The 24091-nt window shown below is 41.5% G+C and overlaps 1 protein-coding gene across 3 annotated transcripts in view; it reads left to right on the top strand.

Moving 5' to 3' along the window:
- Positions 1-12174: 12174 nt before the first annotated feature.
- The window catches only part of PIK3CB (phosphatidylinositol-4,5-bisphosphate 3-kinase catalytic subunit beta), a 199080-nt gene continuing 187163 nt past the window's right edge, over positions 12175-24091 (top strand). For all 3 annotated transcript variants that reach the window (XM_036851089.1, XM_036851090.1, XM_036851088.1), the window contains exon 1: positions 12175-12390. The gene's annotated coding sequence lies outside the window, so the exon portion shown is untranslated. The remainder of the gene's footprint in view (positions 12391-24091) is intronic.

Raw genomic sequence — 24091 nt, 5'->3', positions numbered from 1 at the left:
GCCCCAACTCATGCGTGTGGGATAAGCGCAAAGCTCCCACAAAGCAGTCCTACCAGGCCCATGTAGAATAATCGGTCAGGGCTCCCAAAGGAAAAGCTGGGACACAAACAACACAGGTCCAGGCCCCTTTGTGCAGAGTGGGTATGGGGAGGGATTTTACATGTGCCCAACTCTTTCTTGCCTCTGTTCATTGACATGAGTGCTCTTTCCTCTGCCTGGAATGCTCTTCCCACTCACATCCTATGTACCTAAGTTCTACATGGACTTTAGGTCTCAGCTTAAATGTCACTCCAAAAGATGCCGCCCCTGACCCCTTACATTGTTACCTATATCTGACTGACATTCTCATAGCAATTTTTTTAAAAATTATTATTAAAGGTCCTTTTTATCTGTAAGACTCTGACTCTGAGTATTGAACACCCACATCATGGAAGGCACTATACCCGATGTTGGCTTTTTATTTTTTAATTTATTATTTATTTATTTTATTTATTTTTGGCTGCGTTGGGTCTTAGTTGCAGCACGCGGGATCTTCGTTGAGGCACGTGGGATCTTTTTTTGTTGCAGCACACAGGCTCTTCTCTGCGGTGCGCGGGCTTCTCTCTAGTTATGGAGTGCGGGTTTTCTCTTCTCTAGTTGTGGCGCACAGGCTCCAGGGCACGTGGGCTCTGTAAGTGTGGTGCGTGGGCTTAGTTGCCCCACGGCATGTAGGATCTTAGTTCCCTGGCCAAGCATCGAACCCGTGTCGCCTGCATTGGAAGGCAGATTCTTTACCACTGGACCACTAGAGAAGTCCCTAAAAGATTATTTTTAATTTAATTTCATTTTGGCTGAAAGTCTGTCTCCCTCAGTAAGCTCCACCAGGGCAAGGATTCCCTCAGCTTTGGCTCTTAGTTTTGCTCATGATTGCATTCCTAGCTCCTGGTTCAGTTGCACATGGTAGGTATTCACTCCTTCATTTATTCAGAAATAAATAAATAAATAAAAGGGGGTGAGTGATAAGTGCTAAAGATTCAGGTAAATAAGATATATGTATCCCTGACTCAAGGAGTAGCAACTTTTATATTTGCATTAGACCAATGTTTTTCTTTTTTTAATTTCGTTTATTTTTTTAATTTAATTTTATTTATTTTTTTATATAGCAGGTTCTTATTAGTTATCTATTTTATACATATTAGTGTATATATGTCAATCCCAATCTCCCAGTTCATCCCACCCCACCCCCCCGCCACTTTCCCCCCTTGGTGTCCATACGCTTGTTCTCTACATCTGTGTCTCCATTTCTGCCCTGCAAACCGGTTCATCTGTACTATTTTTCTAGGTTCCACATATATGTGTTAATATACGATATTTGTTTTTCTTTTTCTGACTTACTTCACTCTGTATGACAGTCTCTAATCCATCCACGTCTCTACAAATGACCCAATTTCATTCCTTTTTATGGCTGAGTAATATTCCATTGTATATATGTACCACAACTTCTTTATGCATTCGTCTGTCGATGGGCATTTAGGTTGCTTCCATGACCTGGCTATTGTAAATAGTGCCGCAATGAACATTGGGGTGCATGTGTCTTTTTGAATTATGGTTTTTCTCTGGGTATGTGCCCAGTAGTGGGATTGCTGGGTCATATGGTAATTCTATTTTTAGTTTTTTAAGGAACCTCCATACTGTTCTCCATAGTGGCTGTATCAGTTTACATTCCCACCAACAGTGCAAGAGGGTCCCCTTTCTCCACACCCTCTCCAGCATTTGTCGTTTGTAGATTTTCTGATGATGCCCATTCTAACTTAGACCAGTGTTTTTCAAATTGCAAGACTAAATGGATGGTGAAATTAACTTGGTGGATTGCAACTACAATTTTTAAAACATGAAACAGTATAGCATAGAAAATAGAAATGGCCTAGAAAACATCAGAGTGCATCACACATGATAAGGGTGTTATTCCATCACAGTTTTATTTCAGCGTATAATATAAATACACACACACATACACACACCTCCTTATGTATTACTTACTGGGTTGCAGTAAAATGCTTCTTTTACTAGAGGGTGGGTCAAAAAGTTTTGGGAGACTTGCATGAAGCTGCTTGGACTGAAGTGTGATAAGATAGTATCTTTCCTGTTCAGATCAACCCAGAGCTCCAGATGTTGTCATGTCATCACTGGAAAATAACACATGGGAAGCTCATTCTCATTCAAAAACCCAGAGTGGAAGTAGAGACACAATTTCAGGATGCTCTTGTAGGGTGAACTCTGGGTTTCTGTGCTTTGGTTGGCTTGTGTTACATCCTCAAGGCCATTTAATCATATGTACAGTTAAGTGTGTTTTCTCTATTCTTTCTTTTTCAAATAACAGATGACTTAATGGTTTTCAAAGTTGAATACAAAATTTAAAAAAACTTTTTCTTGCTGCCACATATGGTTGGGCCATAAACTGCATATTCCTAGAAATCACTGAATTAATTAAGATCCTGGAGGAATAGAACTCAGGGAGACTGGGGTGGTGTGAGTGTGGTGTGGAAGGAACTGGGGCTATTGTCCTGAACAGATTGGGCTTGAATCCCTATTTCAGGACTTGCTATGTAGATTCGGGTGAAGGGATCTAATACGCATTTGCTAAAGACTCATTCAGAGCAAGGCCCTGTGTCAGCTGTGGGAAGTACAGAAATAAACACTATACCATCCACTGTCTCCAAGGAATATACAATCTGGTAGGAGATACAAGTACAACTGAGCCTCAGTTTTCTCATCTGGAAAATGCATATCATAATAGACCTTCATTCGGTCTATTAGGAACGTGAAATGAACAAATTCAGATACTTAGCTTGGTGTTAATAGACAGTAGAGAGGCACGTGATAAATGTTTTCTATTCAGCTTTATAAAATGAAAAAAACAGTCTTCAATGTTTATAACATCATATAGAAAATCAGATGCTGCAAATCAGGTGCAGTTCTGAAAAGCTAGATATGGAAATTCGTAACTGAATAAAGGTCTGTGAAAGCAGATGAGATGTAGATATAGCTGTAGATGAAAGAAAGTATGTAAATTCTGAATTATTTTAACGGTTTTTCTTTGGGTTATGTGTTTCCTCTGTAGAGTTTCTCAAATTTGGGTCTACATCAGTAAGATATAGGTTTGCTGCAATTACAAACAACTCCTAAATCTCGGTGGTTGAATATGGTGAAGGTTTATTTCTAGTTCACGCTCAGTTGGCTCCTGTCAGCTCTCCAGGGTAGCCATCCTTCATGTGTTGTCTCCAAGATCCACAGCACTGATCCTTTCTTGTGGTGCCTTTACATCAGCATGTGGGAAAGAGGATCTGGAGAAAAACACACTCCATTGCTCTCTCTCCTTTTTTTTTTTTTTCCCGACCATGCTGCAGCTTATGGGATTTTAGTTCCCTCACCAGGGATTGAACTCGGGCCTTCAGCAGTGAGAGTGTAGAGTCCTAACCACTGGACTGCCAGGGAATTCCCTCACACTCTGTCTCTTAAATGCTTCCATTAAGAGGTAGTAGATGCCACTTCTGCTCACATTTCATTGGCCAAAGCAAGCCTTATGGCTCTGCTCAACTGTAAGGATTCCATCTAACTTCAAGGGAGCAGGGAAGTACAGTCCTCCCAAGCGCTCTGCAGGCGAAGAGAACTGGAAGTATTAGCAAGTGGTAGTAATCTCTCCTGAGGGTCTCATACTGTTACCAAGGTTGTTGCCCCAGAATCATACTCCTGCCCCTCCCTCAAATGCAAACCAATTAGTCTTATCTAGGTTTCAGGAGGGAGCTGCAAAGTGAAAAAAACAAGAACTGGTTAGGCCTGAGATGGTGTAAGATTCGACTTCCAGTAGATCTTGAGCCTCATTATATGCTCAATGTGATGCATTAGCATGCTCAATGACACAGCCACCAGGCCATGACAGTTGACAATTACCATGACAACAACCAGAAAAGCCCATACAAGGACTGAAAAGGAGATCTGCATCAGTTCCAGGTCCAAACCACACCCCTGTTCTAGGATAACTCATGAATATTCCTCCTACTCTTTCCAAATCCCTCCCTTTTACTTTGACCCTCCAATATATTTGGTGTCTCCACCAGAATTGGAATGAGAAGTTGATTTGTGAACTAGGTTCCTGCTTCTCCATTTTCTGGCTGTTGAATAAAGTTTGTGCTCTTCTAGTCTCAGTATAGGTTTCGTTATTGGTTGTGGGAATCTGGTTGGAAAAAGAACCTCCCTGTCTGAGACAAGGGGTCTCGGCCTGGGTTAGGACCCTGGCGCAGATTCAGTGGACCAATTTGGCAAGAATACCATGCTTCCTGCACTCCAGCTGGTCTTTTTGGTTTTTCAAGTGGCCATGCACAGGACCCTCGCCTTGGCTGTTTTTTCTGATTGCGATACTCTGGGCCCCCACTCTTTGCCTGGTCTCATCTTCCTTCAGACTGAGGCAAGTTTTCCCTTCCTTAGAGAAACTCGCTTTCTCCTCTCAGTGAATTCCTCCGTTATTACTTACTTTCAAAGTGTCAGGTGCCCCCCACCTTATGGCACTTAGCTGTAATTTGCAGTTAATCATGAGATGACTTCATTAATGATTGTTTCTTCCTTTGCAGCAGATGCTGTAGGAATCATGTCGTTTTGCGCACCCCCATATCACCCCCATTTATCCAGTGCCTGGGACTGTTGCTGGTGAATGAAGAAGTGAATATTCTCAAGAGTCTGGGACAATTTTTTTTTTTTTTAACCCTCCAGTCTGTATATTATTGGAATTTAAAAACACTGTCTTCTATGAATTTCTCTCGGTATCTGTTAAGGAGACACTTGACAAAAACTTGCTGATTTCATTGTGGAAGTTCTGTCCGGATGGAACATCCCTGAACTCTCTGAATATGTAAATCTTTTTTTTTAAAAATAAATTTATTTATTTATTTTTGGCTGCGTTGGGTCTTCGTTGCTGTGCGCGGGCTTACTCTAGTTGTGGTGAGCGGGGGGTTACTCTTTGTTGTGGTGAGTGGGCTTCTCATTGCAGTGGCTTCTCTCGTTGCGGAGCACGGGCTTTAGGAGTTAGGGCTTCAGTAGTTGTGGCATGCAGGCTCAGTAGTTGTGGCTCGCTGGCTTAGTTGCTCTGTGGCATGTGGGATCTTTCCGGACAGGGCTCGAACCCATGTCCCCTGCTTTGGCAGGCGGATTCTTAACCACTGTGCCACCAGGGAAGTCCCCAGAATGTGTAAATCTTGATCCTTGTAAGAGGAACATTTATCCAACCCTTGACCAATCTGGGGGATTGAGGACTAGAGGAGTCATTTCACATTTTGCTCTTGTCCCCAGTCTTTCAAATTGAGCAATCCAGGTTTCTGTTTTCCAGAGCCATCCTGTACCTGCTATTTTCCCCATTCATTTGCATAGGCATTTCAAGACTGCTCTAGACATGTGAGCTCGGCTTGATTGAAGTATCAAAATTTGCTACAGGGACTTCCCTGGTGGTCCAGTGGGTAAGCCTCTGCGCTCCCAATGTAGGGGCCCGGGTTCCATTCCTGGTCGGGGAACTAGATCCCCCATGCTGCAACAAAGATCCCACGTGCCGCAGCTAAGACCCAGAGCAGCCAAAATAAGTAAATAAATAATTAAATATTTTTTAAAAAGTTGCTACAAAAAATCAAACTGTCTCTTTTACTTACATTTTGAAATATAGACTTGATTAAGAAGCAGAAGTAAAGTCAACTCTTTGGTTTGGTGTTTGCTTAAAGGAAAAAAGGCTCTGATGAAGCTCATTTTTTAGCTAAAGGAATTCCCTTTGAAGTTAGGGCTTTATTTTGCAAATATAAGGCTCTGTGAGCTACCAGAGGAGCTGAGTATAGGCTCTCCAATAAAATTTCAGTAGTGGGTGAATCAGGGTGAAACTGCAAATAGGCCACTGGCCAGTTTGAGACATTTCTGCCTCTGATGCCTTCTTAATGGGCCAGAAATTTCTGGATTCCAGCTCTTCAAGGTAGCAGGTTATTTAATATGTTAATTTAATTACATTGCATCCTTTTTTATAGAAACAGGTTAAACTGCAGTTTCAGGTGGCTTGTCCACAACAACAAACAGGGCAGAGCCTTTGTTGATAAAGAGCTCACATTCCACAAGGCAGAGTCACACCCAAACCCCTTGGGAACCAGGGCTACAATCTTTGATCCAGCTAACCCTGCATACCAGAGCTAATTGGTTTTAAAAGTGCCTGATTTATTATTTTTCAACATTCAACTTATATTTCTTTAGTGAATGACACCATTCTAGACTTGCAAGTTAATGAGGCTGAAGACAATTTGCGCTTAACATACAGTGTGATCAGGATTCTCAATTTGCAAGGCTCGTCCTTGAGTGGCCTTCCTGTCCTTCTAATGTACCCACTGCCTCACTGGCTCCCTTACTAGGGCTCCACCCCTTCCTTTCTTGTTTTTTGCCTCTCCTTACTCAATGATGGTCAAACTTCTGGCTAAATTACAACTCTTTTATATGCTTTCTCTATACATATATTTATCTATATATATTTATATAATAGGTAATATGTGAGCATGATAAAATTTCAAATAGCATAAAAGACAATAACCATAAAAATTAATTCCCCCTTCCACTCTTGTTTCCCAACCTCTAGTTCTCCTTTTCCCAGGCAATCACTGATAGTTTCTTCTGTCTTTCTGATAATAATCTATGCATATACAAATCGTAGCTGACTTTACTGTTCTGCATCTTGCCTATTTCATTAAATAATATTTTGGAGATTGTTCCAGATCAGTTCATATAGAAACACCTCATTATTATTATTATTTTTAAAATAAATTTATTTATTTTATTTATTTTTGGCTGCGTTGGGTCTTTGTTGCTGTGCGCGGGCTTTCTCTAGTTGCAGCGAGCGGGGGCTACTCTTTGTTGCGGTGTGCGAGCTTCTCATTGCGATGGCTTCTCTTGTTGCGGTGCGCAGGCTTCAGCAGTTGTGGCTCACAGGCTCTAGAGCGCAGGCTCAGTAGTTGTGGTGCACGGGCTTAGTTGCTCCCCGGCATGTGGGATCTTCCCGAACCAGGGCTCAAACCCGTGTCCCCTGCGTTGGCAAGCGGATTCTTAACCACTGCGCCACCAGGGAAGCCCCTGCCTCATTATTTTTACAGTTGTATACAGTCATATAATTCACTTATGACCCGTTTGTATGTATGTGTGTGCTCACCTGTGTGTGTAATTGTTTTATTGAATTTCCCTTCAAAGCCTTATATATATCTTACTTTGCTTTCCAGAATGTGTCTGGTTCCCCCTGAGTCCCCTCTGTCCTCCACTGCCTTTCACTTTCTGTCTCCTTTCTCCCAAGGTTCATGGCCTTGATGTGTGTGTGTGCGCGTGTGTGTGCATGTGTGTGTGTGTGTGTGTGTGTGTCTGGGCCTTTTTGAAGTGGTCTTTGAAGGCAGTTGGGGAAGAGGAGGGGAGAGAGAGGCAGCATGCCAATAGCTGTGGCAGGACAGGATGTTTGAGGCTTTGTTGGCTCTCTCTGATATGGAGACCAGCATCCAGGCCTCCTTCTTCAGAGTTTGGGGATGGTAAGTAATTTGTTCTAGGACTTTGTGCAACTCTTTTCACCTTTAAGGGCTTAGATTTCTCCCAGTGTAAGATGAGTAGGCTATACAATGTAATTTCTAAGTCTCCAAGCTCCAAGCTCTAAAATTCTAAGAAAATAAGCTCTCAAGTATTCTGCTGGTGGGAGTGTAAAGGATACATTCCAGAGAGAGGGCAATTTGGCAATATATCCTTCAAAATTACAAATACCTATACATATTGACCAAATAATTCTACTTCTAAGGATTTATTCTGTGGTTACACTTGCGTATGCACAAAATGATATAAATTCAAGGTTGTTCATTGCAGCATTGTTTGTATATCAAAAAATTGGAAATAGTCTAAAAATATTCATCAGTAAGGGACGAGATATAGTATTGATATATCCTTGCAATGGAACATTATACAGCCAGAAAATAGAATGCAGATACAATGAAATACTGTATCACAATGAGAATGAACAAAATACAGTTATATGCAGTAGTGTATGAATATCAAAACAGTGTAGAGGAAATGTAGGGCAAAAGAAGCCATACTCAAAAAGAGCACACACTGTATGAATCTATTTAATTAAAGTTCAAAAACAGGAAGAAGGAATCTCTAGTGATAGAAGCTGGATTGTGGCTATCCCTGGGGGCAGGGCAGTGACTGAAAGGGATCAGAAGTGGGTTCTGAGATATTTGTCATGTCCTCTATTGATTTGAGAAGTAATTACACAGGTGTGTTCCGTTTGTGAAAATTTATGATGTGGGCAGTTTTTTCTATTCTGCGTAGCAGTAACAATGTAAAAGAATACATAAACTCTATAAGCACTGATATCAAACAACCTGATAGATATTATGTGAAAAAAAAACCAAGCATGAATCAAACACTTCCATATGTGTTAAAAAATGGAGAAATATACCTGTACTTGCTTATATATGTATACAATACTTCTGGAAAGATGCTCAAGAAACTGACAACGTTGGTTGTCTGTGAAGAGCGAGTAATAGCTGAGAGAGAGACTTTTACTGAACGTTCAGTTGTACATTTTGGATTTCAAACCATGCATATTTATTACTTATAAAATGAAGAGGAAGCACTCAAAGTCTAAAAAGGAAAAATAAAAAATGTTTGTGAGCCTAGGAAATACTCAGAAGTAAGGAAGTACTCATAAGTAAGAAGAAGGAAAATAGGGGGAAAACACCCCCTAAAAAACACCGAAAGATTATGTATTGAATATATAACTCAGAACTCAGTAGTGGGGAAGTAGAGAACATTTGAGTCTTCTAAAATTGAACAGATAGAACCTTTTCTTTATATTCACCACTTTAATCATGATTTAAAAACTAGTCACAAGTTTTTTTTTTCTTTAAAGCTGTATTTATTAAAGGCATAAGATAATACAATTTTTTTTTAAGTTTTGGTCTTTTTGTTTTTGTTTTAATTTTTTATTTATTTATGGCTGTGTTGGGTCTTCGTTTCTGTGTAAGGGCTTTCTCTAGTTGCGGCAAGTGGGGGCCACTCTTCATCGCGGTGCGCAGGCCTCTCACTATCGCGGCCTCTCTTGTTGCGGAGCACAGGCTCCAGATGCGCAGGCTCAGCAATTGTGGCTCACGGGCCTAGTTGCTCCACGGCATGTGGGATCCTCCCAGACCAGGGCTCGAACCCATGTCCCCTGCATTGGCAGGCAGATTCTCAACCACTGCTCCACCAGGGAAGCCCCAATTTTTTTTTCACATCTTTATTGGAGTATAATTGCTTTACAATGTTGTGTTACTTTCTGCTGTACAACAAAGTGAATCAGCTATATGTATACATATATCCTGATATCCCCCAAACAATGGTTTTAACAGTAAGATATCAAATATCTATAAAGACATTTCAGCCCTCTGAGCTATGCAATGTGATCAGCCTAGTGTAAATTCTTCAATCCCTTTCTCTATGCCCCCATGGATATATCTATAAATGGTCAGCAATATACTAACAGGATCATACCACTCTTTATTTCTCTTCAATTTGCTTTTCCACTTTAGCAATATATCAAGGACATCCCTCTGGGTCAATACAGATAGGTCCAACTAATTTTCATCATTGATCAGTGTATAATATTGCAGAGTATGGAGGGAGTACAATTGGTTCATATATTCCATTACCTATGGACAATCACATTGTTCCTAGTTTGTGTTTGTTTTGCACTTCACGTAACACAATAAGCATCTGTGTTAGTTTCCTGTGGCAACTTTAACAATTACCACAAACTGAGTGGCTTAAAATAACAGAAATTGATTCTTTCCCGGATTTGGAGTTCCAAGTCTGAAATCAATGTGTTAGCAGGCTCTGCAAACCTGTTCTGTGGCCCCCTTGAAGCTTCTGGTAGCTGCCAGCAATCCTCGGCATTCTTTAGCTTGTACCTGCATCATTCCCAACTCTGCCTCATTCTTCACATCCCCTTTATCTCTGTGTCTCCATCTCAAATCTTTCTCTGCCTTTCTCTTGAAAGGATGCCTGTCGTTGGATTTAGGGCCCACCCCAAATCTAGGATGATCTCATTTCAAGATCCTTAACTTAATTACATCTGTAAAGATCCTTTTCCCAAATAAGGCTATGCTCACAGGTTCCAGGTGGACTTCTTTTGGAGGGCCAACATTCAACCCACCACAGCATCCTTGGGTCCATCCTTACAATTAGTATTTTCTTTAGTTTTTCTATAGGGCAGAGTTAATGCATTTTTGGGTCAATGGATAGGTATATGTATTTTAAATTTAAATAGGTATTTCCAGATTACTCCTAGAAAGTTTGTGGCAATTGACACTCCCATCAGAGCTTGTTTCCTATGTATCATTGATTGCTCTTGCTAATGTTTGCCAGTCTAATGAGTGAGAAATGGATTACTGTTTTAATTTGCTTTCCCATGACTATTAGTGAAATAAGCGTCTTTTTAATGAACCATTTGGATTTTCTCTTCCATTAATCGCCTGCTCGTAGACGTTGCCTGTATTTTAAAAACATTGAACTATTTGGCTTTTTTTTTTTTAAAGACATGCTGCATTCTTTTTTTTTTTTATTTTTTATTAATTAATTAATTTATTTATTTTTGGTTGTGTTGGGTCTTCGTTTCTGTGCCAGGGCTTTCTCTAGTTGCGGCGAGTGGGGGCCACTCTTCATCGCGGCGCGCGGACCTCTCACTATCGCAGCCTCTCTTGTTGCGGAGCACAGGCTCCAGACACGCAGGCTCAGTAATTGTGGCTCACGGGCCCAGCTGCTCTGCGGCATGTGGGATCTTCCCAGACCAGGGCTCGAACCCATGTCCCCCGCATTGGCAGGCGGGTTCTCAACCACTGCACCACCAGGGAAGCCCCTATTTGGCTTTTTAAAAATCCATTTATAGAGACTCTTTTATGTTAGAGATATAATGTGTTTGCCATATGTTTTGTGCAGTTCTATTCCGTCTATTGTTTTTTGTTTTAACTTGTCTTAGTGTGATGTTATGCAAAACTTTCAAAATATTTAGGTAGAAAATTTTTTTTCTTTGATGATTCTGAGCTTCCTGTCTTGCTTAAAGTTATATTACTATTCTTTAAAAAATTTCCTCTAAGTCTTTGTTTTGTATATTTTTAAGTCTTTAACTCTTCTGGAACATATTTTTGAATATGGTATGGCTCTAGATTTATTATGAAGTCAATTAAATCAGGATCATTGATCAAATAAACTATTCTTTTATCACAGGCTTGTTTGCCACCTTTGCTTTATATTAGGTTTACTTGAGATTCCATCCCAGACTAAACTATTTGCCTGAGTTATTACAGTAGCAATAAGTTACAATAACCTTACAATATAGTAGCTTTACAACAAGTTAAATTTTTGGTTTTCAGTAAGTGAAATTGAAGTGTGCCATTAAGAAAGAGGACCATGAGATTTCCCGGTTGAGGTCAAAAGATAACAGGAGGTAAGGTATGCGAACAGGGCTGGGTAAACTGTAAGCCTCTGCAGATAAATGTTAGTTATCGCAAAAATGAACACACAGAAAAAGAATCTTGGGCTTGGAATGCTGGACTTTTGCTTTATGACCACTGCAGGGATTGAAGGGCCAGCTGTGGGGCAGCCGACCTAGCGGCCTCACTCCCAGAAGAGGAGTGACACAGGGGGAGAGGGAAAAGCAAAGTGTAGGGCCCAGGAACCGAGATATCAGTTCAGAGTCGCAGAACTGGCGAGAGTGACTGGGAAGAGAAGGCCGGCAAGGAAACTAGGAACAGAGAAATCTCTCGGAGGCGGCTACGAAGGCCGGGGCAGGTGGTGGGTCTCTCCTGAAAGCGGCTTGCCGGGGATTCCCGATTCCGAGTCCTCCGGGAGCCTCAAAGAGGAGCAGAACTGCCGCACAGCAGCGCCGCTGCTGGGCGGGCAGCCGGAGAAAACTAGACAGCGGTTCAACCTCCCAGCAGGCACCAACGGAAAAGACTAGGCGGCGGTTTCCCTCCCAGCGGGGACCAGCTCTGCCCCGCCCAGCCCGCAGACCTGGGATTGGCCGGAGCGGCTCACGGGGCGGGGCGAGGGCTGCTGGGAGGTGGGCCCGTGAGGCGGGCGCGCTCGCGCGCGCGCGCGCGGGCACGGCGGCGGCGCGCGCGTGCTCCGTCGGTCGGTGTGGCGGCGGCGGAGCTGGCCATGGCCGTGGGCGACGGGCTGGTGTAACGCCGCGCGGGGCAGGCGGGTGGCGACTGAGAGAGAGGGGCATGGGAGCGCCGCAGCTGGACGGTCGCGGTGGCCTGAGCTGCTAACCGCGCACCTGGAGCCTAGAGCCGGCGGCAGCGGCGGCGGCGGCGGAGCGCCGGGCAGGTGAGTGCAGTGGAGCGGGACCCGGATGCGGCGCGGCTGAGGGGCGGCGCGGTCGCGGCGGGCCTCTGAGGTGCCCCCGCGCGGGCCGGCGGCGCGCTCTTGCCCGCCACAGCCTGCGGCGCCGGCGACTGAGTGGCCGCTCTGCGCTTCCTGCCGGTGCCGAGGACGCCGGCCCGCGGGGGTGCCTTGCTCGCCTGAGGCCCTCCCGGGGCTCTGCAAGGTGAGCGGCTCTCCCCGGCCTCCGGGCGGCAGGGACGCGGCCCTTTGGGTCGCGTTCCTGAGGGGCGTCTGGGGAGAGGCGGCGTCCTCGCCCCCTGTGTCTGTGCGGACACCCGCGAGCTCCTGATCCTCAGATGCCTTTTTGCGCAGGGTGTATTTTAGGGGCGGGGATCCTGGACTGTTGGGATAGGGTCGTGTTTTCAAATCCCGGCGCCGCCACTGAGCAGCCCTGGGGCCTTGGGCCAGAGTATCCGGATTTGTTAGTGGGAATAATTATACGTACTTCACAGGGTTGTTGTGAAGCTAGGACAGGATGATGTACATGACCGAAGAGCGACTGCTCGGTCAGTGGTAGGCTGTTAGGAGTAACTCTGTTGCAGCAGCTTCCCTTGTTAGCTATTGCTGATTCCTGGCTGCGGGTGTACTTTTGGGGGGCACATTTATTTCCGAAGCGCTTTGATGTTGCAGTAACCTCCACTGGAGTTGCTTAATACAGGAGCCTGTTATCTTAACAGTGGCCAAAATACGAATCCTATAGCCTCATCCTAGAATGCTGGAGTCTCTTTTTTTTTGCTAAGGCTGCCTTGGAATACCTGTCTCAGGTACCGAGTGGGAATTGCTGTTTAAATAAAACAGCGAGTTTAGGATTCGCTTCAGATGCAAGGTGGTGGGATACAGTAAACTTGAAGTGCTTTGCTGTTTAAATAATCTTAAGTGACACTTAAACTGTCACTTGTTACAGAGTATAAACAGAGAAAAATATGAAAACAGACTCCTTTTTTTGCATTGCTACATACGAAGGGAGTGACAAGTGCTTTTGAAAACATCATCGTGGGCAGTGTTACTGTCTGGTGAAGTCATCATAGTTAAATTAGATGAGTACTTATTTTGAAGCACTGAATGGGTGTTTGGAAATATGATTCCTAATAAAATCATCTCCAACGAGTCAGAATTCTCAGCAGTTCATTAATCATTTGGGGATTTTTAGGTTACACTGTAAGATTTTTATGGTAAAAGCAGAACTGCTTAAGTCATGATAAAGTAGCATAGGAAAGGGTGGTCAGGATAAAGATCTTAACCTAGTTCCAGAAGGCAAGTGTGGAACAAAGTAAAAATCTTAAGCTTTAAAACTGGGATTGTATTCACTAAAGCAAAAATGACTGAAATCAAAAAACTTTTTTGTACAACCCCTGATTCACATCCTAATGAGGGTCTTTTACCTTCAGAGTGGGTTTTTTTTTTTTTTTTTTTTTAATTTATTTATTTTTGGCTGCGTTGGGTCTTCGTTGCTGTGTGCGGGCTTTCTCTAGTTGCCGCGAGCGGGGGTTGCTCTTCGTTGCGGTGCGCGGCCTTCTCATTGTTGTGGTGGCTTCTCTTGTTGCGAAGCTCAGGCTCTAGGCGCATGGGCTTCAGCAGTTGTGGCGGGCGGGCTCAGTAGTTGTGACTCGCGGGCTCTAGAGCGGAGGCTCAGTGGTTGTGGCCCATGGGCTTAGTTGCTCCGCGGCATGTGGGATCTTCCCGGACCAGGGCTTGAACCCATGTCGCCTGCATTGGCAGGTGGATTCTTAACCACTGCGCCACCGGGGAATACCCAGAGTGTTTTTTAGAAGTGGAGAAAATCGAGTTGGGTTTTGATTTATTGCCTTTTTTCACCTCTTGTCTGTATTTTTTGCTTTTCTTAGGGACTCATCCATAAAGGCTTTTGATCCAACTTGCTTTGTGAATGTAAACAAAATACATAGAAAAAAGTTAAAAATTAACCTTGTAATCTAAATTATCTTCTTCCTTGTAGTCTAATTGTGTTCTTCCTAAATTATAACCTTCCCTGTTGTCTCACTGGTGAACCCAATAGTAGAAGCACTGCTACCCACTGTGAAAAGGCTAGGGGTCAGAAGTCACATCTTGGCTCTTAGGCCTGGTCCTGGGTCCCAGATAGTGGGACTTTGGGGATGTCACCCAGTCTTCCTGGGCCTCAGTTTTTTTTTTGTTTGTTTGTTTATAGAATTTGAGAGTATGTGGCCAGCAGGATGGGAGGGTGGTGGTGGATTAGAGTATCATATTATATAAAGGAACCTTCCAGGATACTCCACTTTTATGGTTTTTCTTCTCCTCACTCTGTTTCTCTATCTCTTTTGTTGACTTTTCCTTCTCTTCATGAATTCAAAACATCCTAATGCCTCAGGGTGTCCAAGCCCATCCCTCTACTTTTTTCTACCTGTATTCTCTCTTAGTGATCTCATCAAGTCCTGTGGTTTAAATACTATCACCGTGCTGTTTACTCTCAGATTTTTATCTCCAGTTCTGAACTTCACATTTCTTCTATCTGCCTACATATCTTCACTTCATTTGTCTATCTTAAACTTGACATGTTCAAAGTGGAGCTCTTGATTTCCATTCTTCAACCTGTTCCTTCCCCAGCAGTCTGCATTTCATAAGAGCACCCCTCTACCCCCCTCTTCCACCTACTTAAGTGAAAAATCTGGTGGTCATCCTTAATTCATCATTTTGCCTCACTGCTCCCCCACTGCCTCACACAACCAGTCCTTCAGCAAACCCTGTTGATTTTGCCTCCAAAATGTATCCCGAATATATTTACTTCACTTTATTTTTTATTTTTAAAAAATATTTATTTATTTTTTGGCTGTATCGGGTCTTAGTTGCGGCACAGGGGCTCAATAGCTGCAGAGCGTGGGCTTAGCTGCCCCGTGGCATGTGGGATCTTAGTTCCTCTGACCACGGATTGAACCGGCGTCCCCTGCATTGCAAGATGGATTCTTAACCACTGGACCACCAGGGAAGTCCCTACTTCACTTTATTTTTATTGTCACCACCCCAGTTGTTCCTAGGTAGTAGCTTCCTAACTAGTCTCCTTGCCTCTGGCCTTGCTCTCCTACAGTCCATTTTCAGACAGCAGTCAGAGTGATCTTTACTTACTCTCCTGCTCCAGGGGCTTCTTATTGCACTAAAAAGTAAGTCCAAACTCTACCTGCATTATCAGCTAATTATCTTGCTTATTTTCTTGTTTATTTGTTTATGGTCTTTTCCCTCCAGCATATTATAATCTCTCTGATGGAAGGGACTTGGTCTTCCCTGGGGTATTCTCAGTAACCAGAACAGTGTCTGGAAAATTTAACTAATGTTGAATGAATGAATGTGTGAATGAAATACATTATAAAATCTTCCGATTCCAAGTATAACATGTACTGAACACACTTGACCCTTTTTTGGTCCCAGATTTGTGCAAATGAGGAAGTGATCACAGGGCCTAGAGTTATTCTATTAGGTATCCTTACTTTCTCAGTCTTCATTAAGGTACTGTACCTCCTGAAAAGGCTAAGCATTTAGACGTCAAGCCGTTAATAACAAAAACAAATGCGGATTTCGTTCATTGTATACTGGATCATTAGTATTTTTGCGAATAAGAAACCATACAAGTTTTCCAGCCTTGTCTTGTTCTTTAGAAGCGTTGAATTTTGGTCTTGACTGGAGAGGACTGGTTCTATAGAATGTGGTAGTTTAATCCAGTATTGCATACCAAATCCTATAGGGTAGCAGTTGCAATTTTTACAGAGAACAGGTGTTTTTATTTATTTCAATTACACTATTTTTTTAAAATCCCCCGCCCCAGCTTGTGTGCATTTATGTAAATATCCTCTGAACCATTTGATTCAGTTATCATATCTTACCATATCTTGGAGAGATAAGTCCCTGTCATTTGGCTTCTGTTAACTGCTCACTTGCAAGCTTTGTCATGTTGTAGAAAGAGGCAAATAATTTAGGATTTCCCCCGAGACTGAAGCCCCAAAGACTATCTAGTAGGTTTGTGAAGAAAGAAGGGTATGGAAAAATCAAGGTGTAGAATTCCATTGTCAGAGTAGATAATAGGGAAAAGATACGTTGGAGAAGGAAATCCTAGACTAGAAGAATAATACTGGAAATTTAGTAGAAAAGAAGAAGAAAAGGAAGATAAAGGACAATATTATAGATTTTCAGGCTTGTGTGGGGCAACTTTGCTTCTCACTCCTTTTACCTTCTCATCTCCCTCTCCAAATTTTGACACTTTTTTTTTTTTCCCCTCTGCCTTCTCTCCACTCCCTGATTTGTATGGGCTGTTTTTCTAAGGAGTGCCTATGTGCCTTTGGTAGTCTGATGTCTGCAGGGACATCTTGTGTGAAAGGATGCTATCCTTTCTTGAAGAGGCCTTTCTGCTTTCTCATAATCAAAGTCTGACTTCCTGGATTTTCCAGCCACTGGGTCGGTCCAGCTTTACCCTTTGGAGTGACTCTAAACTGGTGTACTTCCTTTTTAAGTTGTTCTCTCATATATTCCATGGTAACCTTTATGTTATCATCTCTAGGTTAAATAATCCTGAGTCACAAGCTTCCAGTTGAGAGAGGAAAAATGAAAGGTATTAGATGTATGGTTGGGTGTGTATAGTGTGTTACCTACCAGTTGCTCTGATAACGCAGGTTGCGTATCTCTAATTTAGACCTTTCTTTTTCTGAGTTGATAGTTTCGTTTTTTTTTTAATAAAAAAGACATTTCTAAAAGAGTGACATTGAATTTTAAAATTTTACAAAAACTTTTTCATGTACGGTCCTATGAGTTTTAACACATGCCTAGATTCTTGTAACTATCACCACCGCTAACAGTGTACAGAATAATTCCAACACCCCAAAGAATTCCCTCATGTTACCCCTTTTACGGTCAGCCTCCCTTCATTTTTTTTTTATTTTTTAATTAATTTATTTATTTTTGGCTGTGTTGGGTCTTCGTTTCCGCGCGAGGGCTTTCTCCAGTTGCGGCGAGCGGGGGCCACTCTTCATCGCGGTGCGCGGGCCTCTCACTGTCGCGGCCTCTCCTTGCAGAGCACAGGCTCCAAACGCGCAGGCTCAGCAGTTGTGGCTCACGGACCCAGCCGCTCCGCGGCATGTGGGATCCTCCCAGACCAGGGCTCGAACCCGCGTCCCCCGCATCAGCAGGCAGACTCCCAACCACTGCGCCACCAGGGAAGCCCCCCTTCATTTTTAACACTTGGAATTATTTTTTTATTTTTTTGGCCACCACGTGGCTTGTAGGGTCTTAGTTCCCTGACCAGGGGTTGAACCCAGGCCCTTGGCAGTGAAAGCGCAGAGTCCTAACCACTGGACCGCCAGTGAATTCCCTGGATTTATTTGAGGTCTCTCATGCATAGAATATGTTAGAACTTGGAATAAGTGGTTAATTGATCAACCTAATTGTTGGTTTTATTTTAGAAATATAAATAAAAGAATTTCAGTCTTCAACGTAACGGGTTTACATGCAGTAAAGTAATAAACTTTGTAGATGGAGGAATGTTTAACAGGCTTTAAATTAAAAAAAAAATTATTGTATAACTTCTGGAACCTGTCAAGTGAGGCAAATCCCATAATGTCAAGTTACAATAGGGAGCATCTAACAAAGAAATTTGGAGGCTAAGTCTGTGATAAAATCATAAAGGATGGCATAACATATCTTCTCATGTGTGATAAACCCAGAATCCCATTTACTGCAATCGCAGGGTAAGCTAGGGTAAACTGGAGATTAATTTTGCCAAGGATTATGTTATGAAGTCTCAGCTTTTCTCTCTTCTCTCTCTCTAGCATTGTCACCTCTGCTAGCCTATCCATTTTATTCCAGCACTTAGTTGTTTCAGGTATTCAACTCTTCTAGGGTTTGAGGGAAAGATGTGCTATCTTTATAGCTATGGTGTATTGCAAAGGTAGCTTTCCATTATTTGTTTAACTTGTTTCCAGCCTAAAGCAGTCAATAATTTAGAAATTCCCTCATTTCCTCAAAAAATTTACACATCCTTCCCGAGTCCTGGCTCCATGATCTGTCTTGCCCCCACTTCTTCACCAAGAATGTATATTTCCTTATTTTCTTGATTATTTAATTTAAAGTAGGTCACCTGAGGTTATTATTATCTGTTGAGCCTTTAATAGGGGAAATTTACCGCCAAAATAAAGAAAGTTAATCTGGCAGTTCCCTGTGTTGTGGTATTGTTAGAGCACAGGTCAGCAGCTCACAATCCCCTACTGCAAACCCCGGAGGGACTGCTGCATCCCTGACCCTGTAGCTTGTCTCCTGCTGCTCTGGCTACTTGGGAGACCACCAGGCAAATGCTCATTTGCGAAATGAGCGAACCTGATTATCCATGCCTTCAGGAGGAGGATTATGTGGATTAAAAGAAATCCATGGGTAATCCAGAAGCTTTATTTAAACTGCAGTTTAACCACATTCCTGACCATAGTTTTTCTTTGCATTTCTAATAACTAATTTATAATATTTACCAATTTCATGTTTACCTCTTTGTACCGTTTAGAAGTAATGGTAGTTATGAAGTAGAGAAGATGTGGGAAGGGACAAAGGAGTTAGATAATCTACAGGCATTGCCCCACATAACTTGGTGTTGACTGGATGGTTTAACCAGTAAGGTTTAGTAATGCTTGCTAGACCTTGAAGCCCTGAATTCCGTGAATTCCTTACCTGCTGAGCCACTGGAAGAAATTTGAGGTGACTGTCAACAAGAGGCCAAACTCCGTTTTGAGCCATTTGTACTTTACTAGCTTAAATGATTGAGCTTTTGTGATTTAAATGAGTATTGCAGATTGTCAGAATTATAAATTTACTGCAATTTGAAGTTCTCTTTAATGTTTATTTAATCACTTAACCTGTTAAACATTTTCATAGGAATTAAAATGAAGACCTGCTGTTTGAAATAGAGGTGCTCATTTCTTGTAGCCAGGCCACTATTTACTACCTCTGACATGTTACTTACATGTAGTTACACAGTAACTAATTTCTATTAAATAGTTGAAATATGGTCATTTAAAATTGCTTATTCTTGAACTACTGATTTAGTGTAGATCTTGTATTTAGATATCATACTATTAAAATCAGTGTTTTCCTCTGACTTTATAAATCATTACAAATTGCTGCCCTTATGTTATCTGGACACAAATTTATTTAAAACTTATTTCTGCAGTTGTATATTTTCAAAAGTTAGGTTCCATGTTTATCAGCTACATGGACATCATTCCTCCAATGAGATTCATTGTAGTTAATTATTAGAGGCATGTCCTGGGGAAAACCAACTGGAGTTCTCTTAACATGCTTGTTTTTTGCACTGTGAGCCTAAGGAAACATCCATAGAAGATGGTTGTTGATTTTGGACAATGTTATGATCAATTATAGTTATTTTATTTTTGTTCTTTTGATGGCTGTGGAAATTTCACATTTTCATTGGAAATCATTAGTTGTCTTAACTCTTGATGTACTTCACCCACCATTCCATTATTAGATTATTAAAATTTTCCCTAACTGAGAGGCTTCTGGGTTTTAGATTCTCATTCTACCTACAAGGAATGTCTACTCTGTGTGTGTGTGTGTGTGTGTGTGTGTGTGTGTTATAGAGAACTATATATGCTGTACCAACGAGTAACAATTGTTTTACCTTTAACTTATGAAGAATGTACTATCTTCTCCTTGAGAGCCAGGCAATTATTTTTTAATCAGTGACTTCTTTAATTCTATGCATTCTGTTGTTACCTGCTTCCTTTTATCAATATGTTCTTTTGTCATTTAAAGCTGTGACTGTCAATATAGCCTATTAGAAAAACTCCTCTGTGTGATTTACTGTATAGGATTAAACTATAACCAAAGTTAACATTATTGAATGCTCACCTATGTGTCAGGTTATGCTAACTCCTCTTTGTGCATTATTCATTTTATCTTCATAAGAAACTTGTAATGAAGGTACTAATGATATTCTCATTTAAGAAATGAGGAAACTGAAGCTTTGGTAAGTTAACATGCCAGGTGGCACACAGCTTTTAAGTGGGAGAGTCAGGTTTCAAACTCAGGTCTGTATGACTCTAGAATTTATGCTTTTGCTTATTTATTTATTTTTAAATTTATTTTTTATTGAGGAATAGTTGATTTACAATATTATATAAGTTTCAGGTGTACAACATAGTGATTCACAATTTTTAAAGGTTATACTCCATTTATAGTTATTATAAAATATTCCCTGTCTTGTACAATATACTCTTGTAGCTTATTTATTTTATACATAGTAGTTTGTACCTCTTAATACCCTACCCCAGGAGTCCGCAACCCCCAGGCCACAGACCGGTAGTGGTCCAAGGCCTGTTAGGAACTGGGCCGCACCGCAGGAGATGAGTGGCAGGTGAGCGAGCGAAGCTTCATCTGCTGCTCCCCATGGCTTGCATTACTGCCTGAACCATCTTTTGCATTATGATCTGAACCGCCCCCTGCCCCTCCACCCCACCCCGCCCCGTCCCTCCCCTGGCCGTGGAAAAATTGCCTTCCACGAAACTGGTCCCTGGTACCAAAAAGGTTGGGGACCGCTGCCCTACCCCATCTTGCTCCTCCCCCCTTCTTTCTCCCTACTGGTAACCACTAGTTTGTTCTCTATATCTGTAAGTCTTTTTTCTTATATGCACTAGTTTGTTTTAATTTTTATATTCCACATATAAGTGTTATCATACAGTATTTGTCTTTCTCTTTCTGACTTATTTCACTTTGCATAATATCCTCCATATCCATCCATGTTGTTACAAATGGCAAAATTTTGTTCTTTTTATTTATGGCAGAGTAGTAATCCATTGTATATATATATACACCACTCTTCTGTATCCATTCATCTGTTGATGGACACTTAGGTTGCTTCCATATCTTGGCTATTGTAAATAATGTTGCTGTGAACACTGGGTTAGAATTTATGCTTATAACTGATTGCGTCAATAGTTTTTTTATTTGTTAGGTCCTTCAGAGGAAGGTTGAAAGAGACTATATATATATATTTTTTTCTTTTTCTTTTTTTAAGAGGGCTCTTTCCTTTTTTATTTTTTAAATTTATTTTATTTATTTATTTTTGGCTGTGTTGGGTCTTCGTTGCTGTGCGCGGGCTTTCTCTAGTTGTGGTGAGCAGGGGCTACTCTTCATTGCAGTGAGCGGGCTTCTCATTGTGGTGGCTTCTCTTGTTGCGGAGCATGGGCTCTAGGCGTGTGGGCTTCAGTAGTTGTGGCTCGCGGGCTCTAGAGCGCAGGCTCAATAGTTGTGGCGCATGGGCTTAGTTGCTCCACGGCATGTGAGATCTTCCCAGACCAGGGCTCAAACCTGTGTCCCCTGCATTGGCAGGCAGATTCTTAACCACTGTGCCACCAGGGACGCCCGAGACTATATAAGTTTAAAGTGTTGTTTTTTAGTGTAATAATCATCAGCTTCATTTTACAGTACCTGGGTATTTGAAATCAGGAAGCAATTTTCTAATCATTTAACCATTAACTTTCATTCACTACTCTTAAACAAGTTTTTATGTGTATAGTCCTGTTTTATGGATTAGAGTTAAGAGTTAAACAATGAATTAGTTATGTGATATAGTGTACCTTTTTTATTTTTTAAAAAATATTTATTTATTTATTTTGGTTGCACTGGATCTTAGTTGCGGCATGCGGGATCTTTAGTTGGGGCATGTGGGCTTCTTAGTTGCGTCATGTGAACTCTTAGTTGTGGCAGGCATGCGGGATCTAGTTCCCTGACCAGGGATCAAACCCCGGCCCGCTGCATTGGGATGGCGGAGTCTTACCCACTGGACCACCAGGGAAGTCCCATACCTTTGTTTTGAATGTAAGATGAGCTTTTCCTTTTCCCTTGGCTTTACAATTGGACTGTGGTTTTGTGGTTTGTCATATATGTGTAAGTAACAAAAATACTTAATGTATGACTTCGTATAGTTAGAGGTCCTAGTCCGCTTGTGTAGATCATCTTTACAGAGTTTTTAAATAAGAAAACACCAAGTCTTTTTTTTTCTCTTCTGCTTAGGTAATTTGTTTGGGTGGTATATTAAAACATGTTGCTAAGCTTGATCCTAAATTATTGGGAATAGAAGAAGTTAGACATAAATTTACTTTTTTTTTTTTCATAAATTTACTTTTGAATAAATTAACCAATAGACTACAATTGTTAATACCTTAACTTAAAAAAATAGTGAATTGAGAAGCATTAATACTATTTGGCCTTTTTTTTCATATTCACATGAGAAAGGAATGTGAGCATTAACATTACATCTACCATTAGTAGTACTCAGACACATAGAAGGAGATGCATAGGACACAATGGAGGTTTTCTTTCTAGCTCTGGAGCCCAGTTAACTTGTTTCAGTCAAGTTTCTGGTTGTGATGCCATTATAAGCCATTATGACAGCACGTCCAATCTGCAAATGGGGGATTTGTGATTATTTTCTTTACTGCTGAAGAGTTGAGCTCTTACTGAGTATGCCTCTTGCCATAGACAAGCCGTGAGTGGGCTCAAATTGGGGCAGGTGGGTCACTTTTCCCTCTTAGAAGTCTGAACTTTTTTCTGTTGACAGTAATCTCAGTGACTCACAAATGTTATTTTAGTTACCTAGTTCGCCTTTAACATTATTTCCCAAACTGTGTATTATTTTACAAAATAAAAAGCAAGCACTTAGGGGCTTCCCTGGTGGCGCAGTGGTTGAGAGTCTGCCTGCCGGTGCAGGGGACGCGGGTTCGAGCCCTGGTCTGGGAGGATCCCACATGCCGCGGAGCAACTAGGCCCGTGAGCCACAATTACTGAGCCTGCGCGTCTGGAGCCTGTGCTCCGCAACAAGAGAGGCCGCGATAGTGAAGAGGCCCATGCACCGCGATGAAGAGTGGTCCCCACTTGCCACAACTGGAGAAAGCCCTCGCACAGAAACGAAGACCCAACACACCCAAAAATAAATAAATAAATAAAATAAATAAACCCAAAGTTTAAAAAAAAAAAAAAAAAGCAAGCACTTAGAACAGGAAAATCCTACCTTATAAATTCCATAATAATTATTTTGAGCTAATCACTATTTTGAATTCATTTATAAGCAATGGTTTCTATAGATGAGAACTGTGTAGTTACAAAATTACAGGTATTCTTTCGTCATTCCTGAGTGGGTGTGGAGACCTAAAGCCACCGATGTATTATCCATTTTGAAAATGAACTATTTAATAACTTAAGAGAAGTTTTGGACTGACTACATCTAGTTAGTTGGGTGCTAAGGTTGGGATCTGATTTTAGTAAAGGAAAATATTTTTAAGGAATACAATCCTTTTTGAAGTCTTGATATATTATTGACAGTGTCAATAATGTTTGCCTTAAAATGTAATCTTAAAAGGTAGCAATTTCTTTTTTTAGAAAATTGCTGAGGTCATTTTATTTTATTTTTTAAATTAATTTTATTTTTGGCTGCATTGGGTCTTTGTTGCTGCACGCAGGCTTTCTCTAGTTGTGGCAAGCGGGGGCTACTCTTTTTTTTTTTTTTTAATATATATGCTAGGTATTTTTTTTTTTAATTTTTTTTTTTTTTATTTATTTATGGCTGTGTTGGGTCTTCGTTTCTGTGCGAGGGCTTTCTCTAGTTGCGGCAAGTGGGGGCCACTCTTCA

Source organism: Balaenoptera musculus, chromosome 4 (assembly GCF_009873245.2).
Source record: "Balaenoptera musculus isolate JJ_BM4_2016_0621 chromosome 4, mBalMus1.pri.v3, whole genome shotgun sequence".
Classification (NCBI taxonomy): domain Eukaryota; kingdom Metazoa; phylum Chordata; class Mammalia; order Artiodactyla; family Balaenopteridae; genus Balaenoptera; species Balaenoptera musculus.
Note: the sequence above shows the minus strand (reverse complement) of the source record. Positions and strands in the feature narration are given on the sequence as shown.